Source organism: Solanum stenotomum, chromosome 8, assembly GCF_019186545.1.
Source record: "Solanum stenotomum isolate F172 chromosome 8, ASM1918654v1, whole genome shotgun sequence".
Lineage (NCBI taxonomy): Eukaryota > Viridiplantae > Streptophyta > Magnoliopsida > Solanales > Solanaceae > Solanum > Solanum stenotomum.
In genome coordinates this window covers 10,218,549-10,236,912 of record NC_064289.1, presented here as the reverse complement: position 1 = coordinate 10,236,912, position 18,364 = coordinate 10,218,549, and the positions used below count along the sequence as shown (strand labels likewise).

The window sequence follows — 18,364 nt, the reverse complement described above, 5'->3', positions numbered from 1 at the left end:
TAAATAATGAAAAATGTGACACAACTCACAGATACGATAGCATTAAAATGTCTCTTGCCCCGTCGTATGGTTGAGCAAACCCGTATGTGTATAGGCGTACTCGTCCAACGGCATTAGAAACTGCAAATCAAGATGAACATAATTACTAGAGATGAACATAATTACTAGAAACTGAAAATCAAGTTGAACATAATTACTAAAAACTGCAAATCAACATGAACATTGGACCTAATTCAGACTTCATGCTTCTCTTTAATTACTAAAAACTGCAAATCAGGATAAACATAATTACTAGGCAAATCAACATACACATTGGAGCTAACTGATACCCATATAGAAACTGCAAATCAAGATAAACATAGTTACTGGCCTTTCAAAGTAATGAATGTTGGGTATTTGCGCTGAGTTTCTTACCATAAATAGATTTTTCTTTTCCTAAAACGAATGATATAAAGTCTCTATATTTGGCTTTTTCTTTTCTTTCACAATGTAGTCCTAGGAATTTTGAGAGTTTTGTGTAGGGAGAGAAGCGGTGAGACACATGAAAGTCACAACAATGAAATGGATGAAGATTTCAATTTAAATGAGCAGTTACAGATACTCTTCTGTGGTTTCTTTGTGATATCCACTTGTTTAATCTAATTTTATCCTAATATGGAACTAGCTATACTTGATACATTGTACATGAACGGGGCTGTAAGACACAAATAGGTATATATAAATTATTCTACGTTATATAATACTACAAATGTATATATTTCAGATAAGTTCTTATTGATTATAGTTTTGAAATTTTTATCAATTGAATCTATTGTTATATAAACTATCAAAATATTCTAGAAGTAGTAGAAATATTAAAAATAATAATTGAGACTTCATTTGATTGGGTATATCAATTAGAGTATCATTTATACTTGTGTATTACATTTAATTACAAAAGCAGGTTTAAGCATAGTTATTGTTAGGCCTCAAAAGGCATTCAAAATTAAGACAAATTAAAGTCTTTTTAAATTTAATTATTTGACAATCTAATTAGTTTGAGCTTGAAATGTTTAAGAAATCTAGAGAATTGAAGACAGTCTTACAAAAACAAATTTTAAAATATGATTGATTCAAATTGAAATGAATTAAACAAATTAAAAAGTAGAAATGTAAGGCCTTATTTTCTAGGTACCTAAAGCATTGCTTCGGTGACTTTAGAGTTGAGCCGCCCCTGCTTATAATATCCTGGTGTTTAATGTTATTTTCTGTTTAATATGTGATGCAGTGGCTACATGTCCCCAGAGTATGTAGTCCATCGGAGCTAATTGATGAACATCTAATGAGTTCTTGTTATACTTCTGGATTGCTACGGTTAATCCATGTCGCTCTATTTTCTTTAAACAATGAGGTCACTCATTTCGAACTTCATGCTTTTCTTTACTGGAATTTGTAAATCAAGAGTAGAAAATGAAAACTAAGAGACTTTCATTTCATGCACAGAAATCACAATACTTGATCAGCGGGAAAGAACGGAGGTGTTGCTAGTTAGTAGCTGATTTGAAGGTGAGTTACGTATATATTAAATTCTACATAAGTAAATTTTTTAAAATACTATCACTACGAAAAAAAATAAAATTGGTCTTAGCGATTGACGAAATCCATGGCTAAAAAGAACTTCTTGTTTTTCTTGGGGGAAATGTTATTAAGAAAATGCAGAATGCACTCACCAAATTTGTCGCTAATTCGCAGTAAATTTACAAAGTTATATCAATGAGCCATAAAGCAGTCACATGGACCTCTAGTTATGCAAAATATTATGCAAAATCATCTTCATCCTATGATTTGCATCTATAGTACTGGATATATTTATTTGAAATAATTAATATTCTTTCAATTAATATATTGGAAAAATGGTTCAAAACACATAAATTTTGATCAAAATTGTTATTACACACTCCAATTTCGCGGGGTCCTATGACCCCCCAAAATTATTTTTTAGTGTATTACTGAGGGTATTATCAGCTTAGTTGGATGAACAAGTGACCACACTCACAATTAATGCGTAATAAAGTAAAATGAATACCACGTGGCAGTCCATATCGTTCCTCTTTCTTTTCTTCATTAAATATCCTTGATTTTAGATGTTAAGTTAATAACTTAATTTTAATTTTTTAATTAGGGAATATATACACATGTCGACTTTAGATGTTAAGTTAATTTTATTTTTTTATTAGGGAATATATACAACATGTCAATCTTTAATTGGATATTTTTTAATAAATTAAACTTGATTATTAATTATCATTAAAACTAATATGTCAACATTTTCTCTTTTCTTTATTTTTTTGCTTTCTTCTTGATTGAAAATTCAGTCATGTAGCTGGTGTCGATACCGGAAATGAAAAATTATGTCGATGCCGGCAACGGAAAACTCAACCGCAACAATTATCAACAATATAATTACTATCACATGAGTACTACCTCCCACACAACTAGAGTGTGTAATAATAATTTCGATCAAAGTTTGTGTGTTATTTTCCCTAATACATTTGGACTCTTCTTCTGACTTGTACGAATATGTGCTTTTGTTTAAGCAACTCAAGAAAATTTTAAGATCCACTTTATTTTAACTTGAAATAGAAATTTTAGCTAGATTATGAGCTATCACATTCCATGTTCGAGGAATATATAAAATCTTGATTTCTTCAAAAGACTTCATCAATCGCCTAACATTCTCGCAAATGATCTCTATTTCCCAAGTTGTCATCAAATTCTTTTGCAACATTTGCATGACATTCTTTGCATATGACGTGAACCTTTGACCAACCCTTTTGTAGTGTTTTTTCCACAGCTTCCTGAATTGCTAGTGCTTCAACAGTTATGGTCTTCCCTATAAATTGAATAGGGATACCAAATGGATGAAGCAAATGACCATAACCATCTATAGCCATCATTCAAATGCTTGTTTTTTTCTTCTCCCTTTGTAAACTGCATATGTGAAAACAACCCCATTTCGAGCCAAAGTAATAGTTACATCATAAATCTTGTTAGGTATATGATTCACAATTATCGAATTTTGCACAACATCATTATATTCATGTAAATCAAATAAAGCCTTATTAACTATGTCATTAGGTTCATATGTACTCATCATGAAAGCATAATGAATTTGTCGCTTTCCACATTTGCCATAAAAGAGAGACACTCAATCTTAGTAGCTCAATGGATTCTGAATATTAACCTATATACAAAAATAAGTCATTCCACCATATTGAGGATAATATTGTGTAATTTAAAACATGGAGATACATATCTGAAGAAATGTACAGAGCATGAAGAGAAGATTTGGGAAATATATGGAATTCTGTATTACTCAAAAAACTGACTTTACAATGAGGAATAATCTTCTATTTATGCAAGCTACAGTAACTAACTATTATTCTAACTAACTAACTGAAAGTAGTTACATTATATTTAATTAACTTCCAAAAAACTAATTACAACTAATTACTTAATCTCCTATTCACGCCTATCTTCAATATTCCCCCTTAAGTTAGGTGTACTGAAGACATTCAAGACACCTAGCTTGGCTAACAAAAAATCATGTTGAGACCTTCCTAAAGCTTTTGTCAACAAATCAGCCTGTTTGTCTTTTGTATTGATGTAGCTTGTCTTGATCAACCCTTGTTGTATTCTCTCTCGAATAAAGTGACAATCAATTTCGATGTGCTTCATTCTTTCGTGAAAAACAGGATTTGCTGCTATTTGAATGGCAGCCTTGCTATCACAATATATGGTAGTTGGTTCATTCACATGAAATCCTAGCTCTTTAAACAAATTAGATACCCAAACTACTTCAGCTGTCAATGTAGCTAGGCTCCTATATTCTGCTTCAGCAGAGCTTCTGGAGACTGTTTGTTGCTTCTTCGACTTCCATGCTATCAATGACTTTCCATATTTCAACAAATAGCCTGTTACTGATCTTCTGGTAGTAGGGCATGCAGCCTAATCTGCATCACAAAAACCAGTGAATTGTGGTTGTTTTGCAGTACTCATAAGCAACCCCAGTCCTGGTGTTGTTTTGATATATCTGACTACCTTCAAAGCTGCATTCCAGTGTGATACTTTTGGTTTTTGTAAAAAGTGACTTAAGCTTTGAACTGAGAAAGCTATGTCAGGCCTAGTGTTTGTGAGGTACAATAGTTTTCCAATCAGTCTTTGATACTTGCTTACGTCAGTAAACAATTCATCATTGTTATCTTGAATGAAATCAGCACTTGTAAGCCTCATATTACTTTCCAATGGTGTTGCTGATGGTTTGGAACCTGCTAAACCAGTCTCAGATACTAGCTCTAAGGCATATTTTCTTTGATTCATTAAGATTCCTTGTGCTGATCTACAAAACTCAATACTAAGGAAATATTTCAATTCTCCCAAGTCCTTGATTTTGAAATGAGAATGTAATACTCGTTTGGTCTCTTGTATCAGTGCAAGATCATTTCCTATGATCAATTAGTCATCCACATATACCAATACAATCACCAATAATGAACCCTTTCTTTTGGTAAACAAAGAATAATCTAGATGACTCTGTGTGTATCCTGATCTGGACAAGGCATTTGTCAATTTTGTATTCCATTGTCTAGAGGCTTGTTTGAGGCCATATAATGACTTCTTAAGCTTACAGACTTGTTCCCCCTTTCTAGAGAAACCTTTAGGCATGTCCATATATACTTCTTCAATCAAATCTCCTTGCAAAAAAGCATTGAGTACATCCATCTGGTATATCAACCAATTTTCAGCAGCTGCAATAGCAATTATAGACCTCACAGTAGCCATTTACACTACAGGTGAAAATGTTTCTTGATAGTCAATCCCTTCAGTTTGGCTGTATCCTTTTGCCACAAGCCTGGCTTTAAATTTATCAACTTCACCAGTTGCTTTGTACTTGATCTTGAACACCCACTTACACCCAATTGCCTTCTTGCCTGGCGGTAGCTTCACCACTGTCCAAGTGCCATTGTCTTCAAGTGCAACAATCTCTTGCTCCATGGCTTCTACCCATCTTTCATCCTTGACAACTTGCTCATAATTCTGGGGCTCAACTTCTGCAGACATGTTACTGTCACAACCCGATTTCTCAAGTCATGATGGCACCTACTATAACCCACCAGCAGGTAAGCCAACCCGTAACCCGGAACAACAAGTAATGGGTGTGAGGGTAGAAACTAAACAAGAGTAGACAAATAACAATATAAATAGGCGGAAGCAAACCAAAAACTTATATACAAATAAAGATCCCTCCCAGAACCTGGAAGTCACTAGTACAGAGCTACTAACAAAATGAGTACAAGTCCCAAAAGTAGACAACAGAGACTAGACTGTCTCGAAAGGTAAAAGACAAGTCTATATATATAGATGGAGACTGAAATAGTACAAAACGTCGTGTGCTCACTCCCATCTCCGGATCAGTCTGCTCCAAGCTCGATCAACGCTGGCTACTAGTGCCCGGACCTGCATCACGAAATAGATGCAGAGCGTAGCATGAGTACCAAAACAACAGGTACCCAGTAGGCATCATAGGCCGACTGAACTTGAAAAGTAAAGGCAATATGAAAAGAAGGAATACGCAAACCGAAGTCAAGAACGAAAATCTAACTAACAATGAAATGCACACGAGTGTACAAAGAACTAACTAAAGTAATCTATAAGCTAACTACACCTAACTGGACCCCCATAAGCCCAGAAGGTACACTCGTGCGCAAGTTAAATAAAAACCCGAACGGACCCCCATAAGCCCGACGAGTACACAGAATAACTATAACTAAAGAGAATTGCATAAAAGAACCCAAGAACGAAGAACATCGAACCAGAACCTCAACCCTAATTAGTAGAATCTGACAGCACTGAGGCCGGACCTCGAACCGGATGCTCAGCAGAAGTACCCAAGTAACCAATCACAAGTATCAAGTATAAGAGGCCGGAACTCTAACCGGATGCTCTATATAGGTGTCTGAGCAATAGAGGCCGGACCTTAAACCGGATGCTCTATATAAGTATCTGGGCAATAGAGGCCGGACCTCAAACCGGATGCTCTATATAAGTGCCAATGTAGCTGCTGAAAGAGTCCCAATTGATCCATACTCATAAATATCTGTGGAACGCCGTCCACACATAGCCAATCAATGAAAGTCCTTGGAACCAAATCAAAAATCAAATTAAAATCGCGAAGTAGAACTAGTGTCGCCGATGTAACTCGTGAAGCCGTAACATCGAGGAAAAATAAGAATAACTATAGTCGGAGAAAGAGTATCGCTTAACTAAGGCCCAAACTATCAGACTCAAGTCTGCTACACCAGTCTACAAGGATCTAAGCCGACCGAGCGACGTCGGGGCAAAACTAAGGCCTATTGGATCCGAATAATGTATTTCTAAGGCAAGCCCTAGTCAAACCTAAACTAAGGCCCAACATTCTTCAAATAAACAATAATTAAGCATGCAAGCACTCCACATAGCGAGGAGGGTCCGTTAATAACACAAAGCATGCTCACAGTTACCGGATAATTCCCGAAATAGGCCGAAAACATGATTTCTTAACACCTATGCAAGATTCAATGACTACCCAACCCAAATCCCAACTAATCAACATGCATTCACATTCTCGAGCTCAATCTAAGAGAGGGAAAACCGTAGCCTACCTTAAAGCCGATCACACGCGCTCCAAAATCACTCCTCCGGAGATTTTCCTTTCCGAAAGGTCTCGAAACGCTTCCCCGCTATCAAAAATAGTATCACAACGTTAATACGGTCGTTTAGACACCAAAATCACAACAAACAGAGACGGGTCAATTTTGGAGTCAAAACGGGAATCGTGGGACCCACACAGAAAATTCCGAAATTAACCCCAAAAGTGGGTCCTAACCAGTTCCCCCAGCTCATTTCCCATAATGGGACACAATTCGGGGCTCGGGAACAACACAATACCAACATACAACTAAAACCCAAATTTTCTCAAAAATCGAAATGGGACAGCAGTGTATTTACCAAAAACGAGCGATCTACAGTAAAATCTAACAACACCACAATGTTCTCCTCGAAAAACCACTCAAGATAGCCTCAAAAATCACCAAAATCGGATCTAAAATGGCTAAGAAAACAAGTCTCAAAATTTCCAAAATCAAGTCACAAAAAGAGGTCTGGCAGCAGGTATTTTTCGAAAATTACCTCAAACGGGGACTCCAAATCACTATCCGAGCTCACCAACACGTTGCCCTCGAAAAATCTCACAACTTAGCCTTTTGGATCACCCAAATCGGTTGAGAGATGAGAGAGAGATGAGAGTTTGAAGTTTGGGAAATGTGGCTGATTTTCTGCAATTTATTGCAGAAAATCTGCAACATTTCCAAAACTTTAAATTCCGACGGGGTGCTTCGATCTCGTTCGGAACCCCGTGCACGCAAACGAGATATGCAACCATACCAAATTCGATATTCCAGACTCAACGGCGCAGTCGAAATTTCCATCAGAGGTCATTTCGATAAAAAGTGGGTCCCACTTCCAAAAGCCCTTTTAAGTCAAAACCCACAAAAGGGCTCGGAAAGATATCGAAAACCTCCAGACACAAAAGAAAGGTCAATCTAGACCAAACTCGACATTCCGGAGCTAACCACGCTGACGGAATTCTCATCCGAGCGCGTTTACTCAAAATGTTGACCAAAGTCAACCTTATGTCAAATTTCAAAGGCTAAAACGCCTAATCGCACCGACTAACACTGAAAACCTCGGGAGTCATGTCGACCATGCTACTAGCCTAAAATGACCCTTCCGGAGCTGATGAAATCGTCAGAATTGGATTCCGATGTCATCTTCTTGAACTTTTGATCGAAAATGATCGTTCAAGGTTCATAAGCTCCAAAACACAAAAACTCACACCAGGACCAAATGAACGACCAGGTGACCGAACTATCAGTCCCAGCAAGTCATAAATGACTTGGGGTCGCTATAGGAACGCTCTAAATGACACACAGAAGGCAAGACACAGAAATGACCAAGAGAGTCATTACAGTTACTCAAGTAGGCCTGATAAGAAGTGGATAACTGATTATAAGACACATAATTACCTAATGAGTAAAGATGCATAGAGTCAGTGACAGTAGTAACATAATCCTTCATCCAAACAGATGGATGAGATCTTCTAGCTGAGGCTCTAGGTAAGACATTAATCGTCTGATCACTATGAGTTATGTTGTAACATCCGGCAATTTGAAATAACTATGGAAAAGCTTGAAATTTGAAGTAGTCATTTTTTTTGGAAAAAAATTCAGAATCTGGAAAATTTGGCTAAGTGTGGAAATCAGTGAGTTTTTGGCCAACTTTGAGCAGTCGTAACTCCTAGCTCAGGATGATTTAGGAGTAGTTCCAGTTATGGTTGTGAAGCTTGTGGAACGATCTTTCCAACGCCACCAAGTTTGCTCAATTCCGAGTTCGTATGAGCGAGTTATGCCCTTTGAAAGTTGGGCAGTTGGCAGGGAGTCCGTCCGGAAATTTAAGGGCATTTTGGTCTTTTCACAAATCATTTCTTTTGAGGTTATATTGTTGTGTTAGGCTGTTTGTGGATCATTTTTGTTCCATATTAAAAGAGAGAAAGTTAGGGTTCTTGAGAGTGAAGAAGAGAAGAAGAAGAGAAGAAGAGAAGAAAGAGGAGATCAACAAGTTTCCATCGTGGAATTTCGTCGGGGGTGATCCCTATCAAGGTATGTGAGTTCTTTAGTGTGGGTTGATCCTTTCCCCCACACACCAAGCTCATTTTATGATTTGAGAAAAGATTGAATTTGTTGTTGAAGTTGTTGAAGTTGTTAGTTGTTGTTGATGTTGTTAGTTGTGTTGTGGAAGTTATTGTTGGTTGTGGGACATGATTTGGTTGTGTTCTTGAGCTGAAATCTATTGTATATTGAGGGATTTTATGATCCTTAGTGTTGGTTGGTTCATACCCCCACACACCAACTTGTTTTTAATTCCAAGAGAAGATTTATTGGTTGTTGAAGTTGTAGTGGTGTTGTGTTGAAGTTCTTGCTGATTTAGTACAGATTTCTGGCTGTGATTTTTGAGTTGAATCTATTGTATAATAAGGGTCTTTATGGTTCTAAGTGTTGCTGCTGAAACCTTGAGGTTGAGAGGGTTTAGAATTGGAAAGAAACAAGGGGAAAAAGTCGGATTTTTGGGGAAAAAGGGGCTGGGCTGTTGCACCTCTCCTAGTGCCAAGGACACCAATCCTTCCCTTTCATTCACCATTTCTTTTTTCATACATGTTCCTAGGTATTATACCTATGTTTCCTAGTTGTTTCCAACACTCCAAGGTACTTCCAAAAGTCAAGTAAAACTACAAGTCAAGTGAAGTTAGTTTCCAAGTCAAGTGAAGTTAGTTTCCAATTCAAGTGAAGTTAGTTTCCAAGTCAAGTGAAGTCAAGCTTAGAAGTAAGTAAGTCAAAGCAAGTCTTTAAGGTTTTCCAAGAGTCTTCATTGAACGTTTTAACTTCATTCTAAGGCTCAAGTTCCAAGTTAAGTATTGAGTTTCAAGTCAAGTCAAAAGTTAAGAGTTTCATGTTAAGTTAAGAGTTTCACATCAAGCCAAGAGTTCAAGTAAAGTAAAGAGTTTAAAGTTGAGTTCTTTTCTCAAAGTTATTAGGGAACTATGTATTCCCAAAGAAGTTTTAAAGAAATGTTTTTACATTTAAACAAGGTTGGAAACTGAGATTTCCAAAAGAGCCTTCGGGCTAGTTTTTGAGTAATTATCTCATATCAGCAGGAAGAAATATGTTTTAAAAACATAAGAGCCAGTACATTTTTGGGAGTAGTATCGAGCACCGAATTGGGGGAGCGTTCAAAGAACCCACAGCCCCCATAGAACCATGTTAGCCACCATGGGTAGAAAAGGATCATACTTTTTAGATGAATCCTTTTCAGATTAGACTAGTGGATCCATTAGGCAGTTCAGGTCTTATACCTTTGGCCGGGTATAAGATGCTCTGGCAGCGTGAGGTCGATCGCTGTATCATCACTATAGCTCTTATGTGATGGTTGTCGGTTAGAGAAACTCCCACAGCAGTTATTGTATTTTCATACACAGAGATTATTGTATTTTTATATACATCAGTTCATTGTATTTCTATATACATTTCAGGCTTATTGTATCTTTGTATACACACAGAGTTTATAGCATGTTTTAAACAGTCTTTCTTTATATCGCACTTGTTTTAAATTGCCTTATATTGAAAGAAGTCAGTCAGGTTGAGTTGAGTTGAGCCAGGTAAGCTATTCAGTTTCTTCCAGATTTTCTTCTAGCATTTGTTGCTTAGTTTTCCAGCTCGCATACTCGTACATTCCATGTACTGATGCCAGTTGGCCTGCATCGTTTGATGATGCAGATTCAGGTACCCCGGATCAGCATCCTGCACGTCGTTGATCCAGCTGAGCACTCCAGAGTCAGTGGTGAGCCTCCTTGCATTCCGGAGGACTTAATTATTTTGTGTTCTTAATTTTTGTTTTATTAGGATGTTGCGGGGTCTGTCCCAACATCCATCTCAGTATTTTAGAGGCTTCATAGACAGACAGTCAGTCAGTTAGTTTTGAGTCTCTCATCTATATATATGTAAATATTCTATTTTGAGATTCGAGTTGCCTTTATGGCCATATTTTATAAGTTAAGTTGTTTTGTAATATTGCATTGCATTGAGTTATTCTGTTGGGTTAGGTTTTCGCTGAGTTAAGAAAGTCAGGCCAAGGGTTCGCTTGGGGCCAGAAATGATCTCCGGGTGCCGATCCCACCCAGGGTATAGGCTCGGGGCGTGACATATGTCTGGTAATATTTCATCATTTGCGTTATCAGCTACATCAGTATTTAGTTGCTGAAAATCAATATTCCCTATTTCCTGCATATCAGATCCCACGTCAACTTTCATATCATTGGGATCATTTAGTGATGTATCAAGGAAAATTGGTATGTGCTGCTCTTTCAAACTGCTGAATGGAAACACATTTTCTTTGAAGACAACATCCCTGCTCACTGTGAACCTTTTAAGACTCAAATTATACAGGACATATCCTTTTTGAGTTTGTGAGTATCCCATCATGACACAAGCATCTGCCCTGGAAGAAAACTTGTCACTCTTGACCAGCCGAGTTGCATAGCATAAACAACCAATGGTTCTCAAATGATCAAGATTTGGTTTGGTGTTGTGAAACACCTCATAAGGAGATAAACCTTGCAATACAGCAGTAGACATTCTATTAATCAAATGTACAACTGCCAACACACATTTTCCCCAAAACCTTATTGGAATGGATCCCTAAAATCTGATAGCTCTTGCTACCTCAAGAATATGCCTGTGCTTTCTTTCAACCACTCCATTTTGCTGTGGAGTGTGAGAACAACTATTCTCATGAATAATTCCCAATGAATCAAATAATGTGTTGCATTCTTTATTGAAGAATTCAGTGCCATTATCTGACCTAACTTTCTTAACATGTTTATTGAACTGATTTTCTACCAAGATAAAGCAAGACTTTAATGTAGAAAAAACATCACTTTTGAACTTCAGCAAAAACAACCAAACCATCCTTGAGTTATCATCCACAATAGTCAAGAAGATTCTGAATCCATTATGTGTAGAAAATTTATATGGTCCCCATACATCAATATGAATCAGATCAAATATACCACTAGATCTAGACATACTACATGGAAATGAAAGTCTGATTTGTTTAGCCAAAGGACAAATTAAACAATCATTGCATATATCTACAGTTGTATCTTTATTTACTAATGACAATTGTTTTAAAACCTTGAGTGAAGGATGACCCATTCTGTTATGCCATAGCCTACTTTGTGAATCATTTGACTTGCTATCAAAACCTTGTTAGTGCTAACACCATCAGAAACTCTCCCTGTTTTGCTGAAATTTTCAGGAAGGTAGTACAACCCTTCTATTTTTTTACCAATTCCCTTCACCTCTCCATTGAAGAGGTCCTGAAAAATGCAAAACCCACGAAAAAAATTAACAGAACACTTCAGTTGTCTAGTCATCTGGGAAACTGATAATAGATCATACTTAAAATCAGGAACCACCAAGACATCCTCTAATAGATCATCATCCCCTATCATGCAATTTCCTGAATTAGTGACTAGTGTAGTCTGTCCATTAGGTAGGTAAACCTTCTTTCCTATGTTCAGATTAGAAGTGTAAACATTATCTAATTTCTCAAGCTTAGATGTCATATGACATGTTGCCCCTGAATCAACTATCCATTGATTCCTTCTATTATGCACATCATGCACATTAACTTTACTACCAACATTCAATATATCAAAGCATTCTTTCCTGCTATCAGAAAATAAGGAAACATTACCTGCCATGTTCACCACACCAGCAGCTTTGCCTGCCTCATCCAAAAACTGTAAGATTTTTTGGTATTGAGTAGGTGTGTAATTGGATTTCCTGGCAAGGGCCTGCAGGTTAGTTCGAATAGAATCAAAGTCACCTGATCCTTGCTCTTCATGTCTGTCTTCATTTCTCATCACATCTTCATTCTTATCAACTTGTACATTGTTTGCTATGCCTTTGCCTTTGTTCAAGTTTGCTCCTATTAGATTTATGGATCTGGGATCATTACTTTGCCCTGGTTTCTTCTTAAACTTCCAGTCTTCAGGGTATCCAACAAGTCTGTAACAAATGTCCTTAGTATGACCATGAAGTTTACAATGATCACAGAACAAATTCCAATTCACTTTCTTCTTACTGCTATAGTTCCCCCTTCCATAATCATTGTTATCACTATCAATCCGTGTGTTTCTCGAACCATAATTTCCTTTTCCTGCATATAATGCAGTGCCTTTAACTGTATTTCCTCCTGTATGCATTCCAGATGTGTTTCTTTGACTCTTATCTGAAACTATCATTGCATACGCCTTACTAACATAACACTAGGTAAAGGGTTCATCATTAAGATCTGACTCCTTACATGACCATACATCTCACGCAGTCCCATTAGGAAGGCAAACAAACGCAAGTATTGCATATGATCCACGTAAGTTTTAGATTTATCACAATTACAAGAGGGAGGTGGTACAAGAGCATCAAATTCATCCTATAATAGTCGCAACTTAGTAAAATAAGCTGAAACAGTCTGATTACCTTGATGAATTGTACAAACTTCCCTATGCAGTTGATATATCCTAGATCCATCTACTTTGTCAAATCGTTCTTTCAGATCTGCCCAAACTGTCGCAGTATTTGAAGCATAGACGATTCCACTCAGCAATTCCTTTGAAACTGCATTCATGATCCATGCAAGCACAAAGGCGTTGCACTTCTCCCATTGCTCTTCTAACTCCAATGCATAATTAACCCTTCTACATGTTCCAAGCACAAATCCTAGTTTACTCTTCACCCTGAGATTGATCAACATCGATCTACTCCATAGTGAGTAGTTCTCCAATCCAGTCAACTGAACAGAGGTCAGTACACATCCAGGAGTGTCTGATGGATGTAGGTAAAGATGATGATTCCTCTTCTTCTCAATTTGCTTGAGAGTTTCTTGAACATCAACAACAGGTGGTGTCTCTTCTTCTCCTGGTATTGCAGAATAAGAATGAAGCTTCAGATTCACGTTAATGGAGATTCCCAGTATCGAGTTCTCAAGTTGAATCAAACAATCATTGATTCAGGGCTCTGATACCATGAAGAAATGTACAAAGCATGAAGAGAAGATTTCGGAAATATATGAAATTATGTATTACTTAAAAAACTGACTTTACAATGAGGAATAATCCTCTATTTATGCAAGCTACAGTAACTAACTACTATTCTAACTAACTAACTGAAAGTACTTACATTTAATTAACTTCCAAAAAACTAATTACAACTAATTACTTAATCTCCTATTCACGCCTATCTTCAATAGTATCTTTATTCTTTTCTTATTTCGAGATCCCGCAACACCAAAATATGAATTAGCTAATACCTCGTCTTTAATTAAGGTTTAACGAGACTTTAATTTGATTGATTTTCCTAAAATACTGAGAGCATGTTTAAAATTATTGTTAGAATTTTTATTTTAAATCTTATTTTAAAATTAAATTTTGTTCAAAAAAAATTAAAAATAATTTTCAAAAATATATTTTACACTATACCGAACTCACCCAAGGTCATCTCAATAATGGGACATCACATGCTGACGATCTTGACAACGAAGGATTCTTTATCTTACACTCTTTTTTCATCAAATTCGTTGTTCAGTTTCAATTTGACTGATTATATTATGCAAGTCAACTTGGATTATTATATTTTCCCATAACTTTATTTCGTATTTGGAGATGTTCCTTCTTATTTCTGTTCGTCTGATTTCATAAAAGTCAAGTTGAATTTTAAAAATTAGATGAAATTCAGTTTTAATTATACGAAAAGAACTATTAGTAGAGTAATGCATTAATAAATGGATAGGGTCACCAGTTACATTTCGGGGAAGTATTAAAAAAAAAATACAGGAAAAAGACTTATCGACTCATTTCCCAAAATTGGCTAATGTATCCCTTAAACAAACAAATGGTGGAGATTTCTTTATGCACCAGCAGAGGACAAAATACATCAGTGGCTTTTCTTTTCAGGTTTGAACATGTCAAGTTTGGCAGATTAATTTGGGAGATTTGGTTTTTTGATTTCTCAGATTCTCTTCTTAGTTCTTACCAACAAACTGCAGCCTTGGTTTTGAACTTTTGCAGGTTTTGTATGTACAAGTATTAAATTGTTTCTAACCAGCTAAATCTAGGTAAGTACTTGACTTTTACAACTCTAATTTATACTCTGTTTGGATTGTTGTTATATATTGTTTCACTATTTATTGTATTGTATTATTTTAATGAAAGACAAAATGTGAATTTTTTTAAGGTAATTACGTTATCACACTAAATTGTTTGTGATAGAATTCAATAAAGTTTAACTACACAATACAACAAGTGATGCTGCTCTAAATTGATGCTGTTTTTTTAAAATAGAGATGGCTAATGCTGCTGTGATTTCTCTGGTATGATCTTTGGAGGAACTGGTGCAGCGAAAACCACATTTGATAAGTGATGAAACAAGAAGAATGGTGGATTCTGTCCTTGATAGTCTTGAATATTTCCAAGACTTTCTTGAGAGCACTAGCAAGAGAAGGCAAAAATATTGTAGAAAGGTTGAAGAGTTGGAGAGAGAGATTAGAATGGAAGTCGAAAAAGCAGAAGATGTGATTGAACTAAAGATCATGTATGGGATAATGAAAAAAGAGGGATTATCCAAGACTTTCTTGAGAACACTTGTAGGAAAGATTGATGCACCAAGGGAAAGAAAGGCAATACGCAAAACGTTGCTACCATTTGTAAAAAAGATTGATGCTGTGAAGAGTAATGTGATGGGAAGTAGTTTTGGTACAAATCAAGTTCAAGGCTATGATGATTCTACAAATGAGGATTTGTTGCCTGGTCTTTCATCGAGAAATGTTGCAAAACTGAATCCAGAAAATATTGTCGTGGGTCTTGAAGATGACCTCATGAGAATAATCAGAAGACTGAAAGGGCCAACGTTAACTCGAGAGATTATCCCCATTTTAGGAATGGGGGAATAGGAAAAACCACTCTTGCTAGAAAGGCTTTTGATGATTTTGAAACTAGGCATCGCTTTGACATCCGTATTTGGGTGACCGTATCTCAAGAGTATCGGATAAAAGGTATGCTGTTGGACATTCTTCGTTGTACTTCAGATGAGACCAATGAAAAGTCTAATGATCGGTTGATGGATATGATACACAAGAAGTTAAAGGGTTGGAGATATCTTGTTGTAATGGATGATATTTGGAGTAGTGATGTCTGGGATCTTATGACAAGAACTTTTCCAGATGATAACAATGGGAGCCGAATTATTTTGACTAGTAGGCAAGAAGAGGTTGCTAATCATGCAGATCCTGATAGCAATCCTCATAAAATGAACCTCTTAAATTCAGATAATAGTTGGAAGTTACTTCGTGACAAAGTGTTTGGGGTAGAACATGCATGTCCTCCTGAATTGGAGGATATTGGAGAACAAGTAGCACAAAGATGCCAAGGACTGCCCTTAGCTCTTCTAGTGGTAGCGGGACATCTCTCTAAAATTTCTAGAACACGAGAAAGTTGGAAAGATGTTGCCAAAAGTGTAAGTAAAGTTGTTGCTGATGAATCAGATATATGTCTAGGAGTGCTTGCTATGAGTTACAATTACTTACCTGATCATCTTAAACCATGTTTCCTTTACATGGGAGTCTTTCCCGAAGACAGTGTTGTTAACATTGTTAGATTGATCAACTTATGGATTTCTGAGGGTTTTATAGCAGATGAATTAGAGGGAAGAGATTGCTTGGAGGATCTTGTTAGCAGGAATCTGGTAATGGTTAGAAACAGGAGTTTTAATGGCGAGGCAAAAACATGTGGTGTCCATGATCTGATTCGTGATTTGATTTTAAGAGAAGCCGAGAAAGAGAAGTTCCTAGAGGTTACTAGAATTCATGAAGCCACTAATCCTTCGGCAGAGAAGCTTAGAAGTGCTCGTCGCTATTGTTTCCATTCATGCGATCAGGCTGTTTTTTGGAAGCTATCCAGTATCATCCGAACATTGCACTTCTTCGATGGATTTCAAAAACTTTCTAAACAAGTTCCTCTTTTGGTGTCCTTCAAATTGCTAAGAGTGTTGGCAATCCTAAATGTAACATTTCAAACATTCCCACTTGAGATAACAAAATTAGTACAACTCAGATACCTTCAATTCACTTGTTATGATGATATTCACTGGTCAGTGTCAAAGCTTTATAATCTGCAGACATTCATTCTTGGTTATGGAGTTGCAGGTTTATTACCTCCAACCATACCTGCGGGAATTTGGCAAATGAGCAACCTAAGGCATCTTCATATCGGCGACTTCTTTTCTTTCCCTATTCCATCAAACAAGCTACAAAATTTACAGGAACTCTCCCGTCTAGCTTTGACTAGCTGCACTTCTGAATTATTTTCTGCTATTCCCAATCTTAAAAAGCTGAAAATTATTGGAAATTATCTGATGGAAATGAAGAGAGAGCGCCTAAATAGCCTTTCCTGTTTAAAAAAACTTGAAATCTTGAAGTACAGGGATGACGGGATACAACCTTCCCAAATCCCAAGTAAGTATGTTTTGCCTGCATCACTGAAGAGGTTGACTTTAAGTTGCACTAGTTTACCATGGAAAGACATGGCAAATGTTATAACATTACCAAACCTCGAGGTGCTTAAAATTAAAGACAACGGATTTCTTGGTGATGAATGGATGTTAAACGATGAAGAGATTTTCAGGCAACTTAAGTTCCTCCTAATCAGTTGGACAGGTCTGAAGCACTGGAAAGCTGGTAGTGTTAACTTCCCAAAGCTGCAACGCCTATTTCTGAAAAGATGCATGAACCTGGAGAAAATCCCTCAAGACTTTGGGGAAATATGTACCTTGGAGTCAATAGAGTTGCATAAATGCAGTATATCTGCAGCTAAATCCGGCAAAGACATTCAAGAAGAACAGGAGAGCATGGGGAATGAATGTCTTAATGTCCTCATCTATAATCATCCGTAAGACTCGTACCGTTTCAAAAATTATTGCTTCCTATCTCTATGTTATGTGCTCTGTTTTTCTTTCAAAATTGTCTCATGATATAGTTTAAAATTTTAAGAACATAGTCAAGGAAATCTCCAACCAACTTAGGTTTGTTATATTGTCCTTTGGACACCATTGATCTGATTCATGAATCATAATGAGTTCCTTCTGCTGTTGACAGGTCATCTTCAGCTCAGCATATTTGATCAACAAAGTTGTGGAGAAAATGGTGTGCGTATGATTGACTCGACTCTCCAACAAGGGGAGATCACGTAACTTGTTCATTTGCAAGTTAAGTCTCTTTTCTGTTCCTTATAACAATGATTAAAGGACCTGATTGTTATGTAGGTTGTGTTGCTCTTATTTTTGTAATTTTTTTGCAAGCTAGACATTATATGACTAGAATTCCATTGTCCTTTCCTGACGAGTTTGAGTAGTCTGATTTATTTAGTACTCTTTAATACCCCGAATTAACAAAAAACAAAAGAAATTTGGAGCTTGAGACAGACAGTTTACTAGAAGTCGAGATCATCTTGATGGAAAATGTTATGTATCAGTTAAAGCCCAATGGCAATACCTACAAGCAACTATTGGGATGAAATATAGGACAGAAGATCTTCACAAAGATTGATATCAAACGATCCAGGCCGAGTTGCCATCTAGTTTAAAAGGACTAGTAATTAGAAAGGCAAATTGTAATTATGCTT

The 18,364-nt window shown here is 36.6% G+C and overlaps 1 long non-coding RNA gene and 1 pseudogene across 2 annotated transcripts; one reads left to right on the top strand and one right to left on the bottom strand.

Annotated features, from left to right (window-relative positions):
- Positions 1 to 5,443: 5,443 nt before the first annotated feature.
- On the bottom strand, positions 5,444 to 7,418 carry LOC125874370 (uncharacterized). The gene is made up of 3 exons (XR_007447264.1): positions 7,207 to 7,418; positions 6,681 to 6,758; positions 5,444 to 5,496 (listed from the first exon to the last, which is right to left on the bottom strand). It is a non-coding gene; the product is annotated as an uncharacterized LOC125874370 (long non-coding RNA).
- Positions 7,419 to 15,033: 7,615 nt separating this feature from the next.
- On the top strand, positions 15,034 to 18,094 carry LOC125872815 (putative late blight resistance protein homolog R1A-10; annotated as a pseudogene). The gene is made up of 2 exons (XR_007447166.1): positions 15,034 to 17,632; positions 17,839 to 18,094. The product of XR_007447166.1 is annotated as a putative late blight resistance protein homolog R1A-10 (transcript).
- Positions 18,095 to 18,364: the final 270 nt, after the last annotated feature.